Source organism: Pseudophryne corroboree, chromosome 7 (assembly GCF_028390025.1).
Source record: "Pseudophryne corroboree isolate aPseCor3 chromosome 7, aPseCor3.hap2, whole genome shotgun sequence".
Lineage (NCBI taxonomy): Eukaryota > Metazoa > Chordata > Amphibia > Anura > Myobatrachidae > Pseudophryne > Pseudophryne corroboree.
Window position 1 is genome coordinate 386,026,479 of NC_086450.1, and position 22,886 is coordinate 386,049,364.

At 49.6% G+C, this 22,886-nt stretch overlaps 1 long non-coding RNA gene across 2 annotated transcripts in view; it reads left to right on the plus strand.

Annotated features, from left to right (window-relative positions):
* Positions 1-1,250: 1,250 nt before the first annotated feature.
* LOC134943762 (uncharacterized) overlaps positions 1,251-22,886 on the plus strand; it is a 66,524-nt gene continuing 44,888 nt past the window's right edge. For both annotated transcript variants that reach the window (XR_010181732.1, XR_010181731.1), the window contains exon 1: positions 1,251-1,496. This is a non-coding gene — a long non-coding RNA (uncharacterized LOC134943762). The remainder of the gene's footprint in view (positions 1,497-22,886) is intronic.

Consider the following 22,886-nt stretch of genomic DNA (forward strand, 5'->3'; position numbering starts at 1 on the left):
CCGGGATCCCACTGTCGGTATGGTGACTGGCGGTCTCCCAACTGCCGGTCACATGAACCAAACCCGTGCTTTGTACTGCTACCCATACCAGTGGCAGGATGATTTTGCTCACACCTCAATAAATTGCAAACAAAACTAGCCACCCATGAGGTAACATGTGAAGCCATTCCAGTGGCTACAGCTCTTAACTAAATTGGACCCAAAGTCTTGTTTGATAGCCTTGTCATATACCAGGGATGCATGCACTCAATCAGTGATATTCTATGGGGAGAGCTACTGAAGACCACTGGTGTAATCAATATGAGCGGGATGTTAGTATTAATATGCTGTTATAATCATATGTGGAGGCACCTCTGGTATAACCATACAGAATAACGTGTGCCACTTCACCAACTCATCTATAGCTTCTTGACACTGTGGTACAAATGTTCCAAGTAACCAACTTTGATAGACCTATTCATTGTACATGATTCCAATTATCTAGAGCACCACTTCCCATGTGTGTGAGTAACATTATAACTAATTATTTTAAGCAACATCGCAGATTACAGCTTTACCATTCTCTTTGTTTTAGTGAATTACCACAATGGAAGTTCCAACCCAGTTTATACGGAGCTGCACACGGAAAGCTTTCTATTGGGACTTACAGTATGAATTTCTCTGTATCTATTGTTCCCAGTGGGCTTTAATAATATCTGAACTGTGTATTACAACTGGCATTACTCTCTTATATTAACTTTATCCTGACATTACATGATAGTCAATGTTATCTTTAAAAAAAATAAAAAAATTCTGATTCTCAGAAGGTGCTCGCTTGCAATAAATTTCCATGTAATTTGCCCCAAAGGACACAATGTGATACAACTTACGTAAATTCTTTTAAGCTTGAATACAAACTAGATAATATAAATATCTATGTACACGGTGGCTAACTTACAGCCCCTACCAGGGACGTGCAGTCAGGGGAGGCAGTGCCTCCCCTGTCATTAATGATTGAAATAATATGAATAAGATACTTATGACATATTCTGTGTCATAATTATCTTCTTCATATTATTCTAATAAGTTTAATGCATTAAACTAGTTTGGGAGGCACTGATAGCAGTGCCTCCCGTTGACAATGGGAGCGGGGGATAAAGCGGGGGGTGGAGCCAGCCAGTGGGCTGTAAAAGCCCATTCAAAAAAGAGGGCAAAGCGGCACTTATACAAGTGCCTCGTTGACAGGGACGCCCACATCAAAGCACGCCCCTGTCAGCGAGGCAGTTGTGATTGGACAGGGGATCCAGCGCTGGATCAGCTGTCTAATCACTCATAAGCGGCAAAGCGGCGGAGGGATCCGGCGGATGGCGTGAATCACCTGGTGGAGGGAGTCTGACAGGCAGCAACTGCAGCGTTGTCCCCGGAGGCGGCAGGAAGACCAGCACAGGGCACGTCTGCCCAGGACCACCCAGGCAGACCACAACTCCTTTCCCCGGCAGCAGTTCAAACCATTCAGTGTGAGTGTGCACATCAGCAGGGCTGGATTATACTTTGGGGTGGGGGACCAGGGCACTGAAGACAGGGGGGCCCTACCCCTATTGCTAGCAACTACCCCATTGTCCTGCGCACTGTGAGGTCAGGGGGCGTGGCCTAATAGCGGACTTGCGTGGCCACGCCCCTTATGCAAATGTGAGTGAGTTTTTGTTTTATTCATAACTGATTTCACCATTATGTGTCTTGACTTTGTAAATAAATGTAGACATTATCACTACATCCACATTTAAAGCAGCTCTCCTAGGTCACTAGGTCTAAGGGCACCATTTATTGGAGCCCCCAGATGTTGCCCAATGCAGCAGTTTGTCCCGGGACTGCATGGTCCGTCCACAGTCCAGGATGAAAACTAGCTGGGATGACCAATAAGAAGCCAATATCTCAGACTCATAGGTCCTCCCTCTGACACACGTCTTAGTAATTATTTTAAAATATTACACAAAACACACTCCTTTGCCTGGCTAGCTGCCGCGATCAGGGCTCAGCTCCGATCGGGCAACGTTGGGAAATAGGTTCTGTGCATGCGCAGAAGTTGAATTGGCTCAACTGCGCTGTGCTAGTACTTTCCCTCCCTCTCTCCTCACAGGACAGGGGTCCCCACCGCTGCCGTCTGCCGCTACCTCTGTGTCCTAAGCTGCGTTGCACACTACACAAGCTGTATGAAAGTAGAGGTAGCAGCCTCTGGGAGAGTAGTGCAGCCAGTTCCTGTCTAAGCACACTCACCACGCTGAACATGGCCTCATCTGTTACTGGTTCCTTTCATCATCTTCTCCCTGACGGCTCTGCCTCCAGATTGATCGCCTGTAAAAAAAAAAACTTTCTCCCGAAATCACACAGGTTCAGTGAAACCTGTGTGTTTTCGTGTGAAATAGCTCAGTTTTCGCACGAAAACTGAGCTGTTTCCGGGAATTCTGCTTCGCCTGCCAGAGGCAGGTGAAACAAAATCTCCAAGAAGCCGCAGCACGCGCCGCCTAATCGGGGCTAATTAGATAGACCCCAGCAGGACAATTAGCCCCGGTGAATTAACTGCTCAGCCTCTTCACAGTTACTCAGATCACCCCCAATATACCTCACTCCCTCTTACACAGCTCTCCCCCTGACAGAGCTCTCCCCTTTTCTCACCACCCCATGCACACTGCTCAACCTCAGCCCCTCACATAGATCCCCCTAAACAGCTCTCCTCCCCTCACATAGCTCACCCCTTCTCACAGACCAAATGCTCTTTCCCCCCTTACACAGCACCCCCCTCACTCATCTCCAATTCACTCAGATCTCCCCCACATAGCTCTCCCCTTCTCATACAGCGTTTTCCCCCCCACTTTTCTCTGACGTCCTAGTGGATGCTGGGTACTCCGTAAGGACCATGGGGTATAGACAGGCTCCGCAGGAGACTGGGCACTCTTAAAAGAAAGATTAGGTACTATATCTGGTGTGCACTGGCTCCTCCCTCTATGCCCCTCCTCCAGACCTCAGTTAGTATCTGTGCCCGGCCAGAGCTGGATGCACCCTAGGGGCTCTCCTGAGCTTCCTAGAAAAGAAAGTATTTGTTAGGTTTTTTATTTTCAGTGAGATCTGCTGGCAACAGACTCACTGCTACGTGGGACTGAGGGGAGAGAAGCGAACCTACCTGCTTGCAGCTAGCTTGGGCTTCTAAGGCTACTGGACACCATTAGCTCCAGAGGGATCGAACACAGGCCCAGTCCTCGGTCGTCCGGTCCCGGAGCCGCGCCGCCGTCCCCCTTGCAGAGCCAGAAGAACGAAGAGAAGTTGAAAATCGGCGGCTGAAGACTCCGGTCTTCATTAAGGTAGAACACAGCACTGCAGCTGTGCGCCATTGCTCCCTTAGCACACCACACACCGCGGTCACTGATGGGTACAGGGCGCTGGGGGGGGCGCCCTGGGCAGCAATTAGATTATCTTACTTGGCGAAAAGCACATAATACAGTCTGATAAACTGTATATGTGCATTAACCCCCGCCATTAAAGTACATAAAAGGACAGAAGCCTGCCGCTGAGGGGGCCGGGCCTTCTTCCTCATCACACCGGTGCCATTTTCTCTTCACAGCTCAGCTGGAAGGAAGCTCCCTAGGCTCTCCCCTGCAGTATCCTGGTACACAAAGGGTAAAAAAGAGAGGGGGGGCACTTAAATTTACGCGCAAAACTGTGTATATAAGCTGCTATAGGGGAAAAAATCACTCAGTATAGTGTACATCCCTGTATTATATAGCGCTGTGGTGTGTGCTGGCATACTCTCTCTCTGTCTCTCCAAAGGGCCTGGTGGGGGAACTGTCTTCAAATAGAGCATCCCCTGTGTGTGTGGTGTGTCGGTACGCGTGTGTCGACATGTCTGAGGTAAAAGGCTCCTCTAAGGAGGTGATAGAGCAGATATGTGTGGGGGAGGGTGTCTCCGTCGACAACGCCGACACCTGTTTGGATATGTGTAAGTGCTGAGGTAAAATTATTGCACAAAATGTTAGGGAACAGAAAGGAAATCTACCCTGGTCTGTCCCTATGTCACAGAGTCCTTCAGAGTCTCTCTATGTTCACTATCCAAAATAACAAAGTTTCTCTAACGTCCTAAGTGGATGCTGGGGACTCCGTAAGGACCATGGGGAATAGCGGCTCCGCAGGAGACTGGGCACAACTATAAAGAAAGCTTTAGACTACTGGTGTGCACTGGCTCCTCCCACTATGACCCTCCTCCAGACTTCAGTTAGTATCTTGTGCCCGGCTGAGCTGGATGCACACTAGGGGCTCTCCTGAGCTCCTAGAAAGAAAGTATATTTAGGTTTTTTATTTTACAGTGAGATCTGCTGGCAACAGACTCACTGCAGCGAGGGACTAAGGGGAGAAGAAGCGAACCTACCTAACAGGTGGTAGTTTGGGCTTCTTAGGCTACTGGACAACATTAGCTCCAGAGGGATCGACCGCAGGACCCGACCTTGGTGTTCGTTCCCGGAGCCGCGCCGCCGTCCCCCTTACAGAGCCAGAAGCATGAAGAGGTCCGGAAAATCGGCGGCAGAAGACTTCGGTCTTTACCAAGGTAGCGCACAGCACTGCAGCTGTGCGCCATTGCTCCTCATGTACACCTCACACTCCGGTCACTGATGGGTGCAGGGCGCTGAGGGGGGGGCGCCCTGAGGGCAATATATGACACCTTGGCTGGCAAATCTACATCATATATAGTCCTAGAGGCTATATAGATGTAAAAATACCCCTGCCAGTATTCCAGAAAAAGCGGGAGAAGTCCGCCGGAAAAGGGGCGGGGCCATCTCCCTCAGCACACTGGCGCCATTTTTCCCTCACAGCTCCGCTGGAAGGAAGCTCCCTGGCTCTCCCCTGCAGTCTGCAAGCTACAGAATGGTAAAAAAGAGAGGGGGGGCACTAAATTTAGGCGCAGGATATATATATATATAAAAAGCAGCTATAAGGGAAAACACTCATTTATAGTGGGATCCCTGTGTTATATAGCGCTCTGGTGTGTGCTGGCATACTCTCTCTCTGTCTCCCCAAAGGGCTTTGTGGGGTCCTGTCCTCTGTCAGAGCATTCCCTGTGTGTTTGCGGTGTGTCGGTACGGCTGTGTCGACATGTTTGATGAGGAGGCTTATGTGGAGGCGGAGCAGATGCCTGTAAATGTGATGTCACCCCCTGCGGGGTCGACACCTGAGTGGATGGTGCTGTGGAAGGAATTACGTGACAGTGTCGACTCCTTGCATAAAAGGTTTGACGACATACCAAATGTGGGACAGCCGGCTTCTCAGCCTGTGCCTGCCCAGGCGTCTCAAAAGCCATCAGGGGCTCTAAAACGCCCGCTACCTCAGATGGCAGACACAGATGTCGACACGAATACTGACTCCAGTGTCGACGACGATGAGACTAATGTAACTTCCAGTAGGGCCACACGTTACATGATTGAGGCAATGAAAAATGTGTTGCACATTTCTGATGTTACCCCCGGTACCACAAAAAAGGGTATTATGTTTGGAGAGAAAAAACTACCAGTAGCTTTTCCTCCATCTGAGGAGTTAAATGAAGTGTGTGAAGAAGCGTGGGCTTTCCCTGATAAGAAGCTGGTAATTTCTAAGAGGTTACTAATGGCGTACCCTTTCCCGCCAGAGGATAGGTCACGTTGGGAAACATCCCCTAGAGTGGATAAAGCGCTCACACGCTTGTCAAAGAAGGTGGCACTACCGTCTCCGGATACGGCCGCCCTGAAGGAATCTGCTGATAGAAAGCAGGAGGCTATCCTGAAATCTCTATATACACACACAGGTGTTATACTGAGACCAGCTATTGCTTCAGCATGGATGTGCAGTGCTGCAGCTGCATGGTCAGATTCCCTGTCAGAAAATATTGATACCCTAGACAGGGACACTATATTGCTAACCGTAGAGCATATAAAAGACGCACTTTTATACATGAGGGATGCACAGAGGGATATTTGCCGGCTGGCATCAAAAATTAGTGCAATGTCCATTTCTGCCAGGAGAGGGTTATGGACTCGGCAGTGGACAGGTAATGCAGATTCCAAAAGGCACATGGAAGTTCTGCCTTATAAGGGTGAGGAGTTGTTCGGGGATGGTCTCTCGGACCTCGTTTCCACAGCAACAGCTGGGAAGTCTACATTTTTACCCCATGTTCCCTCACAGCCAAAGAAAGCACCGTATTATCAGGTACAGTCCTTTCGGCCCAATAGGGGCAAGCGGGTTAAAGGCGCGTCCTTTCTGCCCAGAGGCAGAGGTAGGGGAAAAAAGCTGCAGCATACAGCCAGTTCCCAGGAGCAAAAGTCCTCCCCCGCTTCCTCTAAGTCCACAGCATGACGCTGGGGCTCCACAGGCGGAGCCAGATACGGTGGGGGCCCGTCTCAAATATTTCAGCAATCAGTGGGCTTGCTCACGAGTGGATCCCTGGATTTTTCAGATAGTATCTCAGGGGTACAAGCTGGAATTCGAGACGTCTCCCCCCCGCCGTTTCCTCAAATCTGCCTTGCCAACCACTCCCTCAGGCAGGGAGGCAGTGTTACAGGCAATTCACAAGCTGTATTCACAACAGGTGATAGTAAAGGTACCCCTACTTCAACAAGGACGGGGTTACTATTCCACAATGTTTGTGGTACCGAAACCGGACGGTTCGGTGAGACCCATTTTAAATTTGAAATCCTTGAACACATGTATAAAAAAATTCAAGTTCAAGATGGAATCGCTCAGGGCGGTTATTGCAAGCCTGGACGAGGGGGATTACATGGTATCACTGGACATCAAGGATGCTTACCTGCATTTCCCCATTTACCATCCTCACCAGGAGTACCTCAGATTTGTGGTACAGGATTGTCATTACCAATTCCAGACGTTGCCGTTCGGTCTATCCACGGCTCCGAGGGTCTTTACCAAGGTAATGGCCGAAATGATGATACTCCTTCGAAAGAAGGGAGTTTTAATTATCCCGTACTTGGACGATCTCCTGATAAAGGCGAGGTCCAGAGAGCAGTTGTTGGTCGGGGTAGCACTATCTCAGGAGGTGCTACAACAGCACGGCTGGATTCTAAACATTCCAAAGTCACAGCTGGTCCCTACGACACGTCTACTGTTCCTGGGGATGATTCTGGACACAGAACAGAAAAAAGTATTTCTCCCGGAGGAGAAGGCCAAGGAGCTGTCATCTCTAGTCAGAGGCCTCCTAAAACCAAAACAGGTGCAGGTGCATCACTGCACGCGGATCCTGGGAAAGATGGTAGCTTCCTACGAAGCAATTCCATTCGGCAGGTTTCATGCAAGAACCTTTCAGTGGGACCTGTTGGACAAGTGGTCCGGGTCGCATCTTCAGATGCATCGGCTGATAACCCTGTCTCCAAGGACAAGGGTGTCTCTGCTGTGGTGGCTGCAGAGTGCTCATCTTCAAGAGGGCCGCAGATTCGGCATACAGGACTGGGTCCTGGTGACCACGGATGCCAGCCTTCGAGGCTGGGGGGCAGTCACACAGGGAAGAAACTTCCAAGGACTATGGTCAAGTCAGGAGACTTCCCTGCACATAAATATTCTGGAACTGAGGGCCATTTACAATGCCCTAAGTCAGGCAAAAACCCTGCTTCAAAACCAGCCGGTACTGATCCAGTCAGACAACATCACGGCGGTCGCCCATGTAAACCGACAGGGCGGCACGAGAAGCAGGACGACAATGGCAGAAGCCACAAGGATTCTCCGATGGGCGGAAAATCATGTGTTAGCACTGTCAGCAGTGTTCATTCCGGGAGTGGACAACTGGGAAGCAGACTTCCTCAGCAGGCACGACCTCCACCCGGGAGAGTGGGGACTTCATCCAGAAGTCTTTCAAATGATTGTAAACCGTTGGGAAAGGCCACAGGTGGACATGATGGCGTCCCGCCTCAACAAAAAGCTAGAAAAGTACTGCGCCAGGTCAAGGGACCTGCAGGCGATAGCTGTGGACGCTCTAGTGACACCGTGGGTGTACCGGTCGGTTTATGTGTTCCCTCCTCTTCCTCTCATACCAAAGGTACTGAGGATAATAAGGAGAAGAGGAGTAAGAACTATACTCATTGTTCCGGATTGGCCAAGAAGAGCTTGGTACCCGGAACTTCAAGAAATGATCTTAGAGGACCCATGGCCTCTACCGCTCAGACAAGACCTGCTGCAGCAGGGGCCCTGTCTGTTCCAAGACTTACCGCGGCTGCGTTTGACGGCATGGCGGTTGAACACCGGATCCTGAAGGAAAAGGGCATTCCGGAGGAAGTCATTCCTACGCTGATTAAAGCTAGGAAAGAAGTAACCGCAAACCATTATCACCGCATATGGCGAAAATACGTTGCGTGGTGTGAGGCCAGGAAGGCCCCAACGGAGGAATTTCAGCTGGGCTGTTTCCTGCACTTCCTACAGTCAGGGGTGACTATGGGCCTAAAATTGGGTTCCATTAAGGTCCAGATTTCGGCTCTATCGATTTTCTTCCAGAGAGAACTGGCTTCTCTACCTGAAGTTCAAACTTTTGTTAAGGGAGTGCTGCATATTCAGCCCCCTTTTGTGCCTCCAGTGGCACCTTGGGATCTCAACGTGGGGTTGGATTTCCTAAAATCACATTGGTTTGAGCCACTGAAAACCGTGGAATTAAAATATCTCACGTGGAAAGTGGTCATGTTGTTGGCCTTGGCTTCGGCCAGGCGTGTATCAGAATTGGCGGCTTTGTCATGTAAAAGCCCTTATCTGATTTTCCATATGGATAGGGCAGAATTGAGGACTCGTCCCCAGTTTCTCCCCAAAGTGGTATCAGCGTTTCATCTGAACCAACCTATCGTGGTGCCTGCGGCTACAAATGACTTGGAGGCTTCCAAGTTGTTGGACATAGTCAGGGCCCTGAAAATCTATGTTTCTAGGACAGCTGGAGTCAGAAAGACGGACTCGCTCTTTATCCTGTATGCGCCCAACAAGTTGGGTGCACCTGCTTCAAAGCAGACTATTGCTCGCTGGATCTGTAGTACGATTCAGCTTGCACATTCTGCGGCTGGACTGCCACATCCTAAATCGGTGAAAGCCCATTCCACAAGGAAGGTGGGCTCTTCTTGGGCGGCTGCCCGAGGGGTCTCGGCTCTTCAACTTTGCCGAGCAGCTACTTGGTCGGGGTCAAACACGTTTGCTAAATTCTACAAGTTTGACACCCTGGCTGAGGAGGACCTAGAGTTTGCCCATTCGGTGCTGCAGAGTCATCCGCACTCTCCCGCCCGTTTGGGAGCTTTGGTATAATCCCCATGGTCCTTACGGAGTCCCCAGCATCCACTTAGGACGTTAGAGAAAATAAGAATTTACTCACCGGTAATTCTATTTCTCGTAGTCCGTAGTGGATGCTGGGCGCCCATCCCAAGTGCGGATTGTCTGCAATACTTGTATATAGTTATTGCTTAACTAAAGGGTTATTGTTGAGCCATCTGTTGAGAGGCTCAGTTGTTATCATACTGTTAACTGGGTATTGTATCACGAGTTATACGGTGTGATTGGTGTGGCTGGTATGAGTCTTACCCGGGATTCAAAATCCTTCCTTATTGTGTCAGCTCTTCCGGGCACAGTATCCTAACTGAAGTCTGGAGGAGGGTCATAGTGGGAGGAGCCAGTACACACCAGTAGTCTAAAGCTTTCTTTATAGTTGTGCCCAGTCTCCTGCGGAGCCGCTATTCCCCATGGTCCTTACGGAGTCCCCAGCATCCACTACGGACTACGAGAAATAGAATTACCGGTGAGTAAATTCTTATTATCGACACAGAGTTTAACTCCACTGTCGACTACGATAATGTAAAGTTACAGCCAAGAGGGCTAAAAGATATTCAATATATGATTATTGGAATAAAAGATGATTTGCATATCACTGATGACTCATCTGTCCCTGACACGAGAGTACACATGTTAAGGGGAAGAATGCTGAGGTAAATTCCCGCTCTTTTTCCTCATGAGAGGAGGGAAATCTCCAGACAAGAGACGGCAGCTTCCCAAAGGAGAATTCTCAGGCTGTATCCTTTCCCCACTAGGGCCAGGATGTGTTGAGAATCTTCCCCTTGGGTGTCCTGTTTGCACTAGCTATTCTCAGGGATCCTGCAGATAGTGTGCACATTCTAGTATACTACCCAGACCGGCGATTGTGTCGGCATGGGTTTATAGCGCTGTGGCAGCGTGGACAGGTACCTTATCAGCAGAGATTGAGACCCTAGTATGCATATAAATATTTTAAGATGCTGTCTTAAGTGATAGATATATAATTATAAAGTATGCCCAAAGGGACATGAGTATACTGGGTCCTAGAGACAAAAGCTATGTCGATTTCTGCTTGACGTGTCCTGTAGAATATACATTGGACAGATGATGCCGACTTAAGAGGCATATGGAAGGCTGAGGATTGTGTGGAGAAAGGTTCTCGGGCCTGGTCTCCACAGCTATAGCTGGTAATTCTGATATTTTGCCTTATATTCCTGCACAGCCTAGGAAAGCACGACATTATTAAATGCAGCTTTTCGAATAAATAAACAAGAAAGTCTGAGGTGCGCTTTCTTGTCAGAGCCGGGGGCAGAGGAAAGAAGCTGTACAACACAGCTAGTCCCCAGGAACAGAAGTCCTCCCCGGCCTCTACAAAAATCCACCGCATGTCGCTGGGGCTCCACAGGCGGAGCTAGGCCCGGTGGAAACACGCCTTCGTAAGTTCAGCCACAAGTGGGTTCACTCCCTGTTAGATCCCTGGGCAATAGAAATTGTATCGCAGGGATACAGGCTGGACTGTGAAAAGATGCCCCCTCACCGAGGACCCGGCGGGCTTCCCCCCAAGAGAGGGAGCCAGTGTTAACTGCAATTCGTAAATTGTATCTTCAACAGGTGGTGGTCAAGGGTCCCCTCCTTCAACAAGAGGGTGTTATTATCGACCTTGTTATAATCCCGAAACCAGACGGTTCGGTTAGACCCATATTGTATTAAAATCCCTGAACATATACCTGAAAAGGTTCAGGTTCAAGATGGAATCGCTAAGACCGGTCATTGCAAGCCTGAAATGAATCGGGACATAAGGGATGCATACCTTCATGTCCCCATTTATCCACCTCATCAGGTGTACCTCAGAATTGCGGTACGGGATTGTCATTACCAATTTCACCAAGGTAATGGCGGATATGATGGTGCTCCTGCGGAAGCAAAGTGTCACTATTATCACATACTTGGATGATCTCCTCATAAAAGCGAGATCAAGAGAGCAGTTGTTGGACAGCGTATCACCTTCTCTGGAAGTGAAACGGCAACACGACTGGATTCTATATATTCCGAGGTCGCAGTTGGTTCCTACAGCTCATCTGCCTCGCCTAGGCATGATCCTAGACACAGACCAGAAGAGGATTTATCTCCCGATAGAGAGAGCTCAGGAGCTCATGAAACTGGTCAGGAATCCATTGAAAACCAAAACAGGTGTCAGTGCATCACTGCACTCGAGTCCTGGGAAGGATGATGGCATCATACGAGGCCATCCCCTTCGGCTGGTTCCATGCAAGGACAATGGAACTTACTGGACAAGTGGTCCGGATCACATCTTCAGATGCATCGGTTAATCACCCTATCCCCCAGGGCCAGGGTGTCTCTCCTGTGGTGGCTGCGGAGTGCTCACCTTCTCGAGGGCCGCAGATTTGGCATTCAGGACTGGGTCCTGGTGACCACGGATGCAAGCCTCCGAGGGTGGGGGGCAGTTACACAGGGAAGAAAATTCCAAGGTTTGTGGTCAAGCTAACAGACTTGCCTTCACATCAATATCCTGGAACTAAGGGCCATATACAACGCCCTAAGTCAAGCGGAGTTCCTGCTTCGCGACCAACCGGTTCTGATCCAGTCAGACCGCAGGGGCTCATGTAAACCGCCAGGGCGGCACAAGGAGCAGGGTGGCGAGGGTAGAAGCCACCAGAATTCTTTGCTGGGCGGAGAATCAAGTAAGCGCACTGTCAGCAGTGTTCATTCCGGGAGTGGACACAACCTCCACCCGGGAAAGTGGTGACTTCATCAGGAAGTCTTCACGCAGTTTTGCAAATTAATGGAAACTGCCTCAGGTGGACTACATGGCGTCCCACCTCAATAAAAAGATAAAAAAGGTTTTACGCTGGGTCAAGGGACTCTCAGGCGATAGCTGTGGTCGCACTAGTAACACCGGGGGTGTTCCAGTCGGTCTATATGTTCCCTCCTCTTCCTCTCAGACCCAAGGGCTGAGAATTGTAATAAACGGAGGAGTGTGAACAATATTCTTTGCTCCGGATTGGCCAAGAAGGACTCGGTACCCGGAACTGCAAGAAATGCTCTCAGAGGACCCATGGCCTCTGCCTCTCAGTCAGGACATGTTGCAACAGGGACCCTGTCTGATCCAAGACTTACCGCGGCTGCGTTGGACGGCATGGCGGTTGAACGCCGGATCCTAGCAGAAAAGGGCATTCCGGATGCAGTTATTCCTACGCTGATAAAGGCTAGGAAAGACGTGACAGCAAGACTTTTTCACTGTATATGGCGAAAATAGGTTGCTTGGTGTGTGGCCGGGAAGGCCCTACAGAGGAATTCCAGGGGGGTCGATTCCTGCACTTCCTACAGTCAGGAGTGACTATGGGCCTAAAATTAGGATCCATAAAGGCCAAGATTTCGGCCCTATCCATTTTTCTCTCAAAAAGAACTGGCTTCACTGCCTGAAGTTCGGACGTTGTTACAGGGGTGCTGCATATTCAGCCCCTTTTGTGCCTCCAGTGGCACCTTGGGATCTTAACGTGTGTTGGATTCCTAAAATCCCACTGGTTTGAGCCACTTAAGACCGTGGAGCTAAAATATCTCACGTGGAAAGTGGTCGTGCTTTTGGCCTTAGCTTGGCTAAGGCGTGTGTCAGAATTGGCGGCTTTGTCATGTAAAAGCCCATATCTGATCTTCCATATGGAAAGGGCAGAATGGAGGACTCGTCCCCAATTTCTCCCTAAGGTGGTATCATCGTTTCATTTGAACCAACCTATTGTGGTGCCTGCGGCTACTAGGGACTTGGAGGATTCCAAGTTGCTGGACGTAGTCCGGGCCCTGAAACTTTATGTTTCCAGGACGGCTAGAGTCAGAAAAACTGACTCGCTATTTATCCTGCATGCACCCAACAAGCTGGGTGCTCCTGCTTCAAAGCAGACTATTGCTCGCTGGATCTGTAGCACGATTCAGCTTGCACATTCTGCGGCTGGACTGCCGCATCCTAAATTAGTAAAAGCCCATTCCACGAGGAAGGGGGCTCTTCTTGGGCGGCTGCCCGAGGGGTCTCGGCTTTACAATTTTGCCGAGCTGCTACTTGGTCGGGTTCAAACACTTTTGCAAAATACTACAAGTTTGATACCCTGGCTGAGGAGGACCTTGAGTTTGCTCATTCGGTGCTGCAGAGTCATCCGCACTCTCCCGCCCGTTTGGGAGCTTTGGTATAATCCCCATGGTCCTTACGGAGTACCCAGCATCCACTAGGACGTCAGAGAAAATAAGAATTTACTTACCGGTAATTCTATTTCTCGTAGTCCGTAGTGGATGCTGGGAGCCCGTCCCAAGTGCGGACTCTCTGCAATACATGTATATAGTTATTGCTTAACTAAAGGGTTATTGTATGAGCCATCTGTTGAGAGAGGCTCAGTTATTGTTCATACTGTTAACTGGGTATAGTTATCACGAGTTGTACGGTGTGATTGGTGTGGCTGGTATGAGTCTTACCCTGGATTCCAAATCCTTTCCTAGTAATGTCAGCTCTTCCGGGCACAGTTTCCCTAACTGAGGTCTGGAGGAGGGGCATAGAGGGAGGAGCCAGTGCACACCAGATATAGTACCTAATCTTTCTTTTAAGAGTGCCCAGTCTCCTGCGGAGCCCGTCTATACCCCATGGTCCTTACGGAGTACCCAGCATCCACTACGGACTACGAGAAATAGAATTACCGGTGAGTAAATTCTTATTTTTTTTTTGAGGGGGTGGCTACACCTCCCCATATTTGGCCACGCCCTGTGTATATATATATATATATATATATATATATATATATACACACAGATGTAGCCACGCTCGTGGCTATATCTGCGGTGGATGGGCACACACATATTGTATATTACACACACTTCTGTTATCTGGCACTACACTTTTATGTATATATGCATTTTGATTGTTTATCATTCTCTTTTTTCCCATCTGCCTGATATTCCTCGTTTTCCTCTGGTCTCCGCCTGTTGTTCCCCCTATGTTCATCCCATCCCCCTGTGGTCTCCTCATGTTTTTCCCCGTTCTAGACGGATATTATATACTGTATATTTTTTTATGTGACACATACCCTTTTCAGACAGAAATCCTGGCAATTACCCTGTCTGACATCCCCCCTTTTAACAGAGAAGAGCAAATTACCGGGTCAATAATTTCGACTCGGTAATTGCAGACCAAAACAGGTATTTTGTCTGTGTGAAATGGTCAACTCGAGTCGAAATTCCAGTGTCTCCAACCCTGGTAAATTCCTGGATCGAAGTCCCGGTAATTTCAACCTGGGTTGACCCTGACACACAGAAAAAGGACCAGTGTTTTTTTGGCAAATTACCGGGTAGAAATTCTTCACCCGGTAGTTTCACTTTCTGTGTGAAAGGGGTATTACCAGTTGTTCTTGTGGAGGAGCCTCCAATGTCCCGTCTTCCTACCATCTCCACAAGTTCTTCCAGTCAAGCCTTGTCTTCCTACTTTTTACCCCTTTCTTCCTACCATCTCCCTCCCATTTCCCCCTATTCTTCCAGTCTCTTCTTGTTTCACTACTTTCTCCTGATTAATGGCACTATTGTGTGGTGTGATGCGAACAACGGACACCACTGTGTGTCGTAATGTGAATAAGGGATACTACCATGCAGTGTAATATGAATAATGTTGCACTACTGTGTGTTGTAATTTGCATTGGTACTGTGTGGCCATGCCCTGTCCCCATGAGGCCACACCCTTTTATTTTTGGCATGGGTCGAAGGCGCGCACCATCCATATTTTATTATGGGGGGGGGGGGCTGTCACCCACTACTGTCACCCTCTCCTTGGCGTCACTCCCTGTCACCCACTGATGTCACTTTCTCGCTGGCGTCACTCCCGGTCACCCACTACTGTCACCTTCTCCCTGGCGTCACTCCCTGTCACCGACTACTGTCACCTTCTCCCTGGCATCAATCCCTTTCACCCACTTGCTAGCATCACTCCCTGTCACCCACTACTGTCACCCTCTCCATGGCGTCACTCCCTGTCACCCACTGCTGTCACCCTCTCCGTGGCGTCACTCACTGTCACCCACTGCTGTCACCCTCTCTGTGGTGTCATTCACTGTCACCCACTGCTGTCACCCTCTCCGTGGCGTCACTCCCTGTCACCCTCTTGCTGGCGTCACACTCTTCTTGTCACCTTCTCGGTGGTGTCACCCTCTACCTGTCGCCCACTGCTGTCTCCCTCTCCCTTTTCACCCACTGCGGTCACCCTCTCCCTGGCATCACCATCTCCCTGTCGCCCACTGCTGTCACTCTCTCCTTGGCATCACCATCTCCCTGTCACCCAGTGCTGTCACCCTCTCCCTGGCATCACCATCTCCCTGTCACCCACTGCTGTCACCCTCTCCCTGGCATCACCATCTCCCTGTCACCCACTGCTGTCACTCTCTCCCTGGCATCATCATCTCCCTGTCACCCTCTCCCTGGCAACACCATCTCCCTGTCACCCACTGCTATCACCATATCCCTGGGATCACCATCTCCCTGTCACCCACTGCTATCACCATCTCCCTGGGATCACCATCTCCCTGTCACCCACTGCTATCACCATCTCCCTGGGATCACCATCTCCCTGTCACCCACTGCTATCACCATCTCCCTTGGTTCACCATCTCCCTGTCACCCACTGCTATCACCATCTCCCTGGGATCACCATCTCCCTGTCACCCACTGCTAGCTATTTTGTTGTCCAGTACTTCCATTAACTTAATAGCGCTGCACTCACGGCGCTGTTAAGTTAATGGAAGCCTTGGACAACAAAATTGCACTCATGTCCTCCTCCTACTCCCTTCCCAGTCCCAAACACTATTATTTGTTTTATAAAAATGTACATTATATTAGCCGCCGGCTCATCACAAGAATTATGAGCAGGCAGGCTGCGGGCATTGGCAGCGGCATTGGACTGAGATGCGAATTAGTGGCGGGGGGCCTGGGCAGTTGATGGTGGACAATTTCCAATGGCGGGGGTGGTGGCCATTAGTGGTGGGGGTAGCGGGCATCAGGGATGGCGGCGGTAGAGGGCATTGGCTCTAGCAGTAGCAGGCATAGTCTCCGCGGTGGTAGGGGTCGTCGGCAGGACTCGGCAGACATTATGTCTGCAGTGCCTCACCAGCCACTGACCTCACCGCACGCCACTGGCACCTACAGCTAACAAGTAATATTGGCCCTCATTCCGAGTTATTCGCTCGTTGACGATTTTCGCTATGCTGCGATTTGCTGGTAAATGCGCATGCGCATGGTACGCAGCGCGCATGTGCTAAGTTATTTAACTAAAAACTTTGCAGTTTTGCTGCTGTTTGTACGACGCTTTTCAGTCGCACTGCTGATCGGTGAATGATTGACAGGAAAGGGGCGTTTCTGGGTGGTAACTGAGAGTTTTCCGGGAGTGTGCTAAAAAAACGCACGCATGTCATGGAAAAACGCGGGAGTGTCTGGAGAAATGGGGGAGTGGCTGGCCAAACGCAGGGCGTGTTTGTGACGTCAAGCCAGGAACTGAACGGACTGAGCTGATCGCAATCTGTGAGTAGGTCTGGAGCTACTCAGAAACTGCAAAGAATTATTTAGTAGCAGTTCTGCTAATCTTTCGTTCGCTATTCTGCTAAGCTAAGATACAGTCCCAGAGGGCGGCGGCCTAGCGTGTGCAATGCTGCTAAAAGCAGATAGCGAGCGAACAACTCGGAATGAGGGCCATTGTCTATATGCTGAGTAATACACCTGTAACCAAATTAAACATCCATATTTTGAGAAGGCATACAAAACAATAGTGCATACCCTCCAACATTTTACACAGAAAAATCGGTGCAAATTCGAAAAGGGGGCATGACCACTGGTAAAGGGGGTGTGGCCACACCCCTTTTCCTATACTTTCAATGGAAGTTTGGAGAGCCAAGAATCGGTACAGACCATAAAAAAAGATACTGTACCTGCCAAAAAGGTACAGCTGGAGGGTATCATAGCGCCATATCCAGGCTGGTCAGTGTGCAATAGGAAAACCAACAATAAGCTACTTTATTTACCTCTGAAGATATATGGCAAAATATTTTTCTGATAGTTCTGAGTAAAAAAATAAACTGGCTATGTTCCTGATTCACCCATGTGATACCCTTCGACCAACCAGATCCCAGTTACCTTTGTTCACATCTCCAGGCCAATATCGTACATGCCTTTTGATTGTGTTAAAACAGACTTACTGTATACTGTGAAAATCAAGGCGAATCTGATAAGCTGCATAAAATTAAGGGGGAAATTCAGTTAAGCGCGGGACTTACTGCAGGCTTTTAGATATTACTTCTCTGCATCAAGTGAACCCTCAGGCAGGGTGTAAGTGAGCCGGAACGGGGTGGAACTGCGCTCCGTCAGTTCCTTTTGGAGACAGAACGTAGTTCTGGCCCACCTAACCCGATTCAGTGCGTCAGTCAGGCGCCGCAGAGAGATGGCTTCTGGCTCCCGAGTCCCGCAGCATGAACTATAGTTGAGACCATAGTTCCGAGGAGTGGGTGGCCAGAGCAGATGGTCGGCAGTGGTCAGAGGCAGAAGCAGGGTTTTTATTATTATTATTATTCTTTATTTATATGGCGCCACAAGGGTTCCGCAGCGCCCAATTACAGAGTATATATGCACATAATCAAAACAGGAAAACAGTGACTTACAGTTGAAGACAATATAGGACAAGTACAGGGTAACTAAGCATAACTACACCAGTAAACGACCTAGAGATAAGTTCCAAGGTGGGCAAAAAACTGCGGGATTTGGGCAGTTGAGGATTATTAAAGTAAGAAAAGGATAAGCACATGAGGGAAGAGGGCCCTACTCGTGAGAGCTTACATTCTAATGGGAGGGGTGGACAGACCGGGGTGACACAGATGGGGTACATAGAGAGCGTGGAACAGAGGGTTAGGATGAGATTTGGCTGAGTTTGGTAAAGAAGTGGGTCTTAAGAGTCCGTTTGAAGTTTTGTAGAGAGGTGGAGAGTCTGAGGGGGAGAGGTAAAGAATTCCAGAGAAAGGGAGCAGCACGTGAAAAATCTTGGAGGTAGGAGTGGGAGGAAGTATTTAGAAGGCAGGAGAGCCGGCGTGCATTAGCAGAGAGAAGAGGACGGGTGGGAGAGTAAAGGGAGATAAGGTCAAAGATGTAAATGGGAGAGGAGTGGGTGAGGGCTTTGTAAGTGAGTGTGAGAAGTTAGAATTGGATTCTGAAAGGGAAGGGAAGCCAGTAAAGGGCTTGTAGGAGAGGGGAGGTGGATGTAGTGCGTTTGGTGAGGAAGATGAGCCGGGCAGCAGCATTGAGGATAGATTGGAGTGGAGCGAGATAATTGTCAGGGAGGCCAGTTAGGAGGAGATTACAGTAGTCCAGTCTGGAAATAACCAGTGAGTGAATAATGATCTTAGTAGCATCCTGGGTGAGAAAAGGTCTGATCCTGGAAATATTTTTGAGATGAAAATGATAGGTTTGTGAGAGGTGCTGAATATGTGGTTTGAAGGAGAAGGAGGAGTCAAGGATTACGCCAAGACAGCGTACTTGGGGGCTAGAGGAGATAGTCATGCCATCAATGGATAATGAGATTGTGGGAGGTGAGGTTGTGCGTGAGGGTGGGAAGATGATCAGCTCAGTCTTAGACATGTTGAGTTTAAGAAAGCGCTGGGACATTCAGGAAGAGATAGCAGAAAGACACTTGGAGGTACAAGTGAGGAGAGCAGGGGAGAGGTCAGGGGAGGAGAGGTAGATTTGAGTGTCATCAGCATAGAGGTGGTATTGAGTTCACCTAAAGAGGACGTATAGAGAGAGAAAAGGAGAGGACCAAGAACAGAGCCTTGGGGGACACCAACAGTTAGTGGAAGTGGGGGGGACGTAGCATCATGAGAGGAGACAGAAAAGGAACAATCAGAGAGGTAGGAGGACAGCCAGGAGAGGACAGTATCACGCAGACCAAGAGAGTGAAGGATTTGCAGAAGGAGAGGGTGGTCCACAGTGTCAAAAGCAGCAGAGAGGTCAAGAAGAATAAGCAGAGAGTAGTGGCCCTTAGATTTGGCTGCATGGAGGTCATTGCATACTTTTGTGAGGGCAGTTTCAGTGGAGTGGAGAGAACGGAAATCAGACTGGTCTGGGTCAAGCAGTGAATGAGAGGAAAGAAAGGCAGTGAGGCGATTATAGGCAATATGCTCAAGAAGTTTGCAGGCAAAAGGGAGGAGAGAGATAGGTCGATAGTTGGAGAGAGTGTTTAGATGAAGGGTAGGTTTTTTTTAAGAGTAGGGGAGACAAGAGCATGCTTGAAAAGCAGAGGGCACAGTGCCTGATGAGAGGGAGAGATTGAGAAGGTGGGCAAGATTGGAACAGGCAGAAGGAGAGAGGTAGCGGAGGAGGTGGGAGAGGATAGGGTCAAGTGAGGAGGTTGTGGGGGGAGAGGAACAGAGGGCCATGACTTCCTCACCAGATACATGGGAGAAAGATGTCAGAGTTGGTAAGAGGGAAGGGGAGGGGTGGCAAGGGATGGGTGGTGGCTGGTTACTGGTCTGGTAGGATGTGATGTCCTGACGTATGGAGTCAATCTTGGATGTGAAATAAGTGGCAAAGTCAAGCGCAGACAATGAGGAAGGGAGAGGAGGTGGTGGTGGGCAGAGGTGGGAGTTAACAGTGGCAAAGAGGTACCGGGGGTTGGAAGACTGGGTAGAGATGAGGATTTTGAAGTTTTAGGTAAGTTTTTGTGTGTGTGTGTGTGTGTGTGTGTGTGTGTGTGTGTAAGGGGCACTATAGGGGGCATTACTAAGGGCACTACTACAGGGGCACTACCAAAGGGGCAATACTACAGGGGGCATTACTGGGGGCACTTATACAGGGGGCACTACTAAAGGGGTAATATTGAAGGGAGCATTACTAGGGCACTACCAAAGGGGCATCAGTACTGGGACAATACTACAGGGGGCATTACTAGGGGCACTACTACAGGGGGCATTACCAAAGGGGCAATAATACTGGGGACACTACTACAGGGGGCACTACTAATGGGGGCAATACTGCAGGGGGCATTACCACTGGGGACTCTAGTACTACAGGAGGGCTTACTACTGGAGGCACTACTAATGGGGACACTGCATAAGGGGCATCACTCTTGGGGGCTTAAGGGGCACTGCATAAGGGGCACCACTACTATGGGCTCTGCATAAGGGGCACTACCACTGTAAGCATTGCATAGGGGACACTTCCACTACAGTGGGCATTGCATAAGAGGCACTACTGCTGTGGCCATTGTTTAAGAGGCACTACTGATCTGGGTATTATGTTATTTGTGGCACTACTACTGTGGGCATTGTGTATAAGGGGCATTACTGTGGGCATTATGTAAAAGTGGCACTACTGTGTGTCATAACATGAATTATGTTGTGTAATGTTATTAAGATTGTGCAGCGTAATGTGAATTGGGGATACTATTCTGTGACCACGCCCCTTTCTTTTTGAGACCATGCCCCATTGACTATGGCACTTGCAGTCCCTCTATTTACTAGGCACCAGGGAGAGAGGGGTGAGTTCCACCACCTCTCTAGGACCACTTTAAGTACTGCCCTCAGGACTTACATCATGCAGTATTTGCTTGCAGGGCCACCATCCCGGGCCTGGGAGAGTTGAAGTCCAGGGCCGCCCGCTGCCTCCAGCCACTGCCCGCTGCTGAGAGGTCTCTGCTGGAAGTATTGAAAATGTCCCTCCCAAAATGGCTGCCGCCTCAGAGGAGATAGCTACTTTAAATGCTAGAGGAGGTGGCGGCCATTTTGTGAGGTACGTTCTCAAAAGGGTTGAAGGGGGCAGACGTGTACAGTGGGCCCCCATCAGGATCGTGGACACGCGTCAGTGATGGCTGGGGAGGGGTTCCCCTGATAATGCGCAGAATTCCCCTGATAGCAGGTACTGTGCATTGGGGAATTTTTACTATGTGGGCATAATATTTTGGTGACAGGGGCATAACTGTGGATGTATAGTATGGTGACAGGTGCATTACTGTAGGGGCATAACATGGTGTCATGGGCATTACTGTGTGGGACATAATATGGTGACAGGGACATAAAATAAGGGGCATAATATGGAGTTGGGCATCACTGATGGTACTTAATATGGTGTCAGGGCAATTAATTAACGGGGGGTGGTCTAATATAATGCTGCTGGGAGTATGTGCACAGGAACTTATATATATATATATTTATATATATATATATATATATATACACACACACACACACACATATATATATTTCTCTGACGTCCTAGTGGATGCTGGGGACTCCGTAAGGACCATGGGGAATAGCGGCTCTGCAGGAGACTGGGCACACTAAGAAAGATTTAGGACTACCTGGTGTGCACTGGCTCCTCCCTGTATGCCCCTCCTCCAGACCTCAGTTAGAATTTTGTGCCCGGCCGAGCTGGTTGCACACTAGGGGCTCTCCTGAGCTCTTAGAAAAGAAAGTATATTTAGGTTTTTTATTTTCAGTGAGATCTGCTGGCAACAGACTCACTGCTACGAGGGACTGAGGGGAGAAGAAGCGAACCTACCTGCTTGCAGCTAGCTTGGGCTTCTTAGGCTACTGGACACCATTAGCTCCAAAGGGATCGAACACAGGCCCAGCCTCGGTCGTCCGGTCCCGGAGCCGCGCCGCCGTCCCCCTTGCAGAGCCAGAAGCAAGAAGAACGTCCAGGAAATCGGCGGCTGAAGACTCCGGTCTTCATTAAGGTAGCGCATAGCACTGCAGCTGTGCGCCATTGCTCCCCATGCACACCACACACTCCGGTCACTGATGAGTGCAGGGCGCTGGGGGGGGGGGCGCCCTGGGCTGCAATAAGAGTACCTTAGCTTGGCAAAAAAAACACATAATATAGTCAGTAAGACTATATATGTGTAAAATCCCCTGCCAAAAATATCCTGAAAAAAGCGGGAGAAGTCCGCCGAGAAGGGGGCGGGGCTATCTCCCTCAGCACACTGGCGCCATTTCCTCTCACAGCTCCGCTGGAAGGACGCTCCCAAGGCTCTCCCCTGCAGTTTCCAGGCTCAATAGGGTAAAAAAGAGAGGGGGGGCACTAAATTTAGGCGCACACTGTGTATTATAGCAGCTATAGGGGAAAAATCACTGTGTGTAGTGTGTATCCCTGCATTATATAGCGCTCTGGTGTGTGCTGGCACACTCTCTCTCTGTCTCCCCAAAGGACTTTGTGGGGTCCTGTCCTCAGTCAGAGCATTCCCTGTGTGTGTGCGGTGTGTCGGTACGGCTGTGTCGACATGTTTGATGTGGAGGCTTATGTGGAGGCGGAGCAGGTGCCGATAAATGTGATGTCTCTCCCTGCGGGGTCGACACCTGAATGGATGGACATGTGGAAGGAATTACGCGACAGTGTCAACTCCTTATATAAAAGGTTTGACGACATAGCAGATGTGGGACAGCCGGCTTCTCTGCCCGTGCCTGCCCAGGCGTCTCAAAAGCCATCAGGGGCTCTAAAACGCCCACTACCTCAGATGGCAGACACAGATGTCGACACGGATACTGACTCCAGTGTCGACGACGATGAGACTAGTGTACATTCCAATAGAGCCA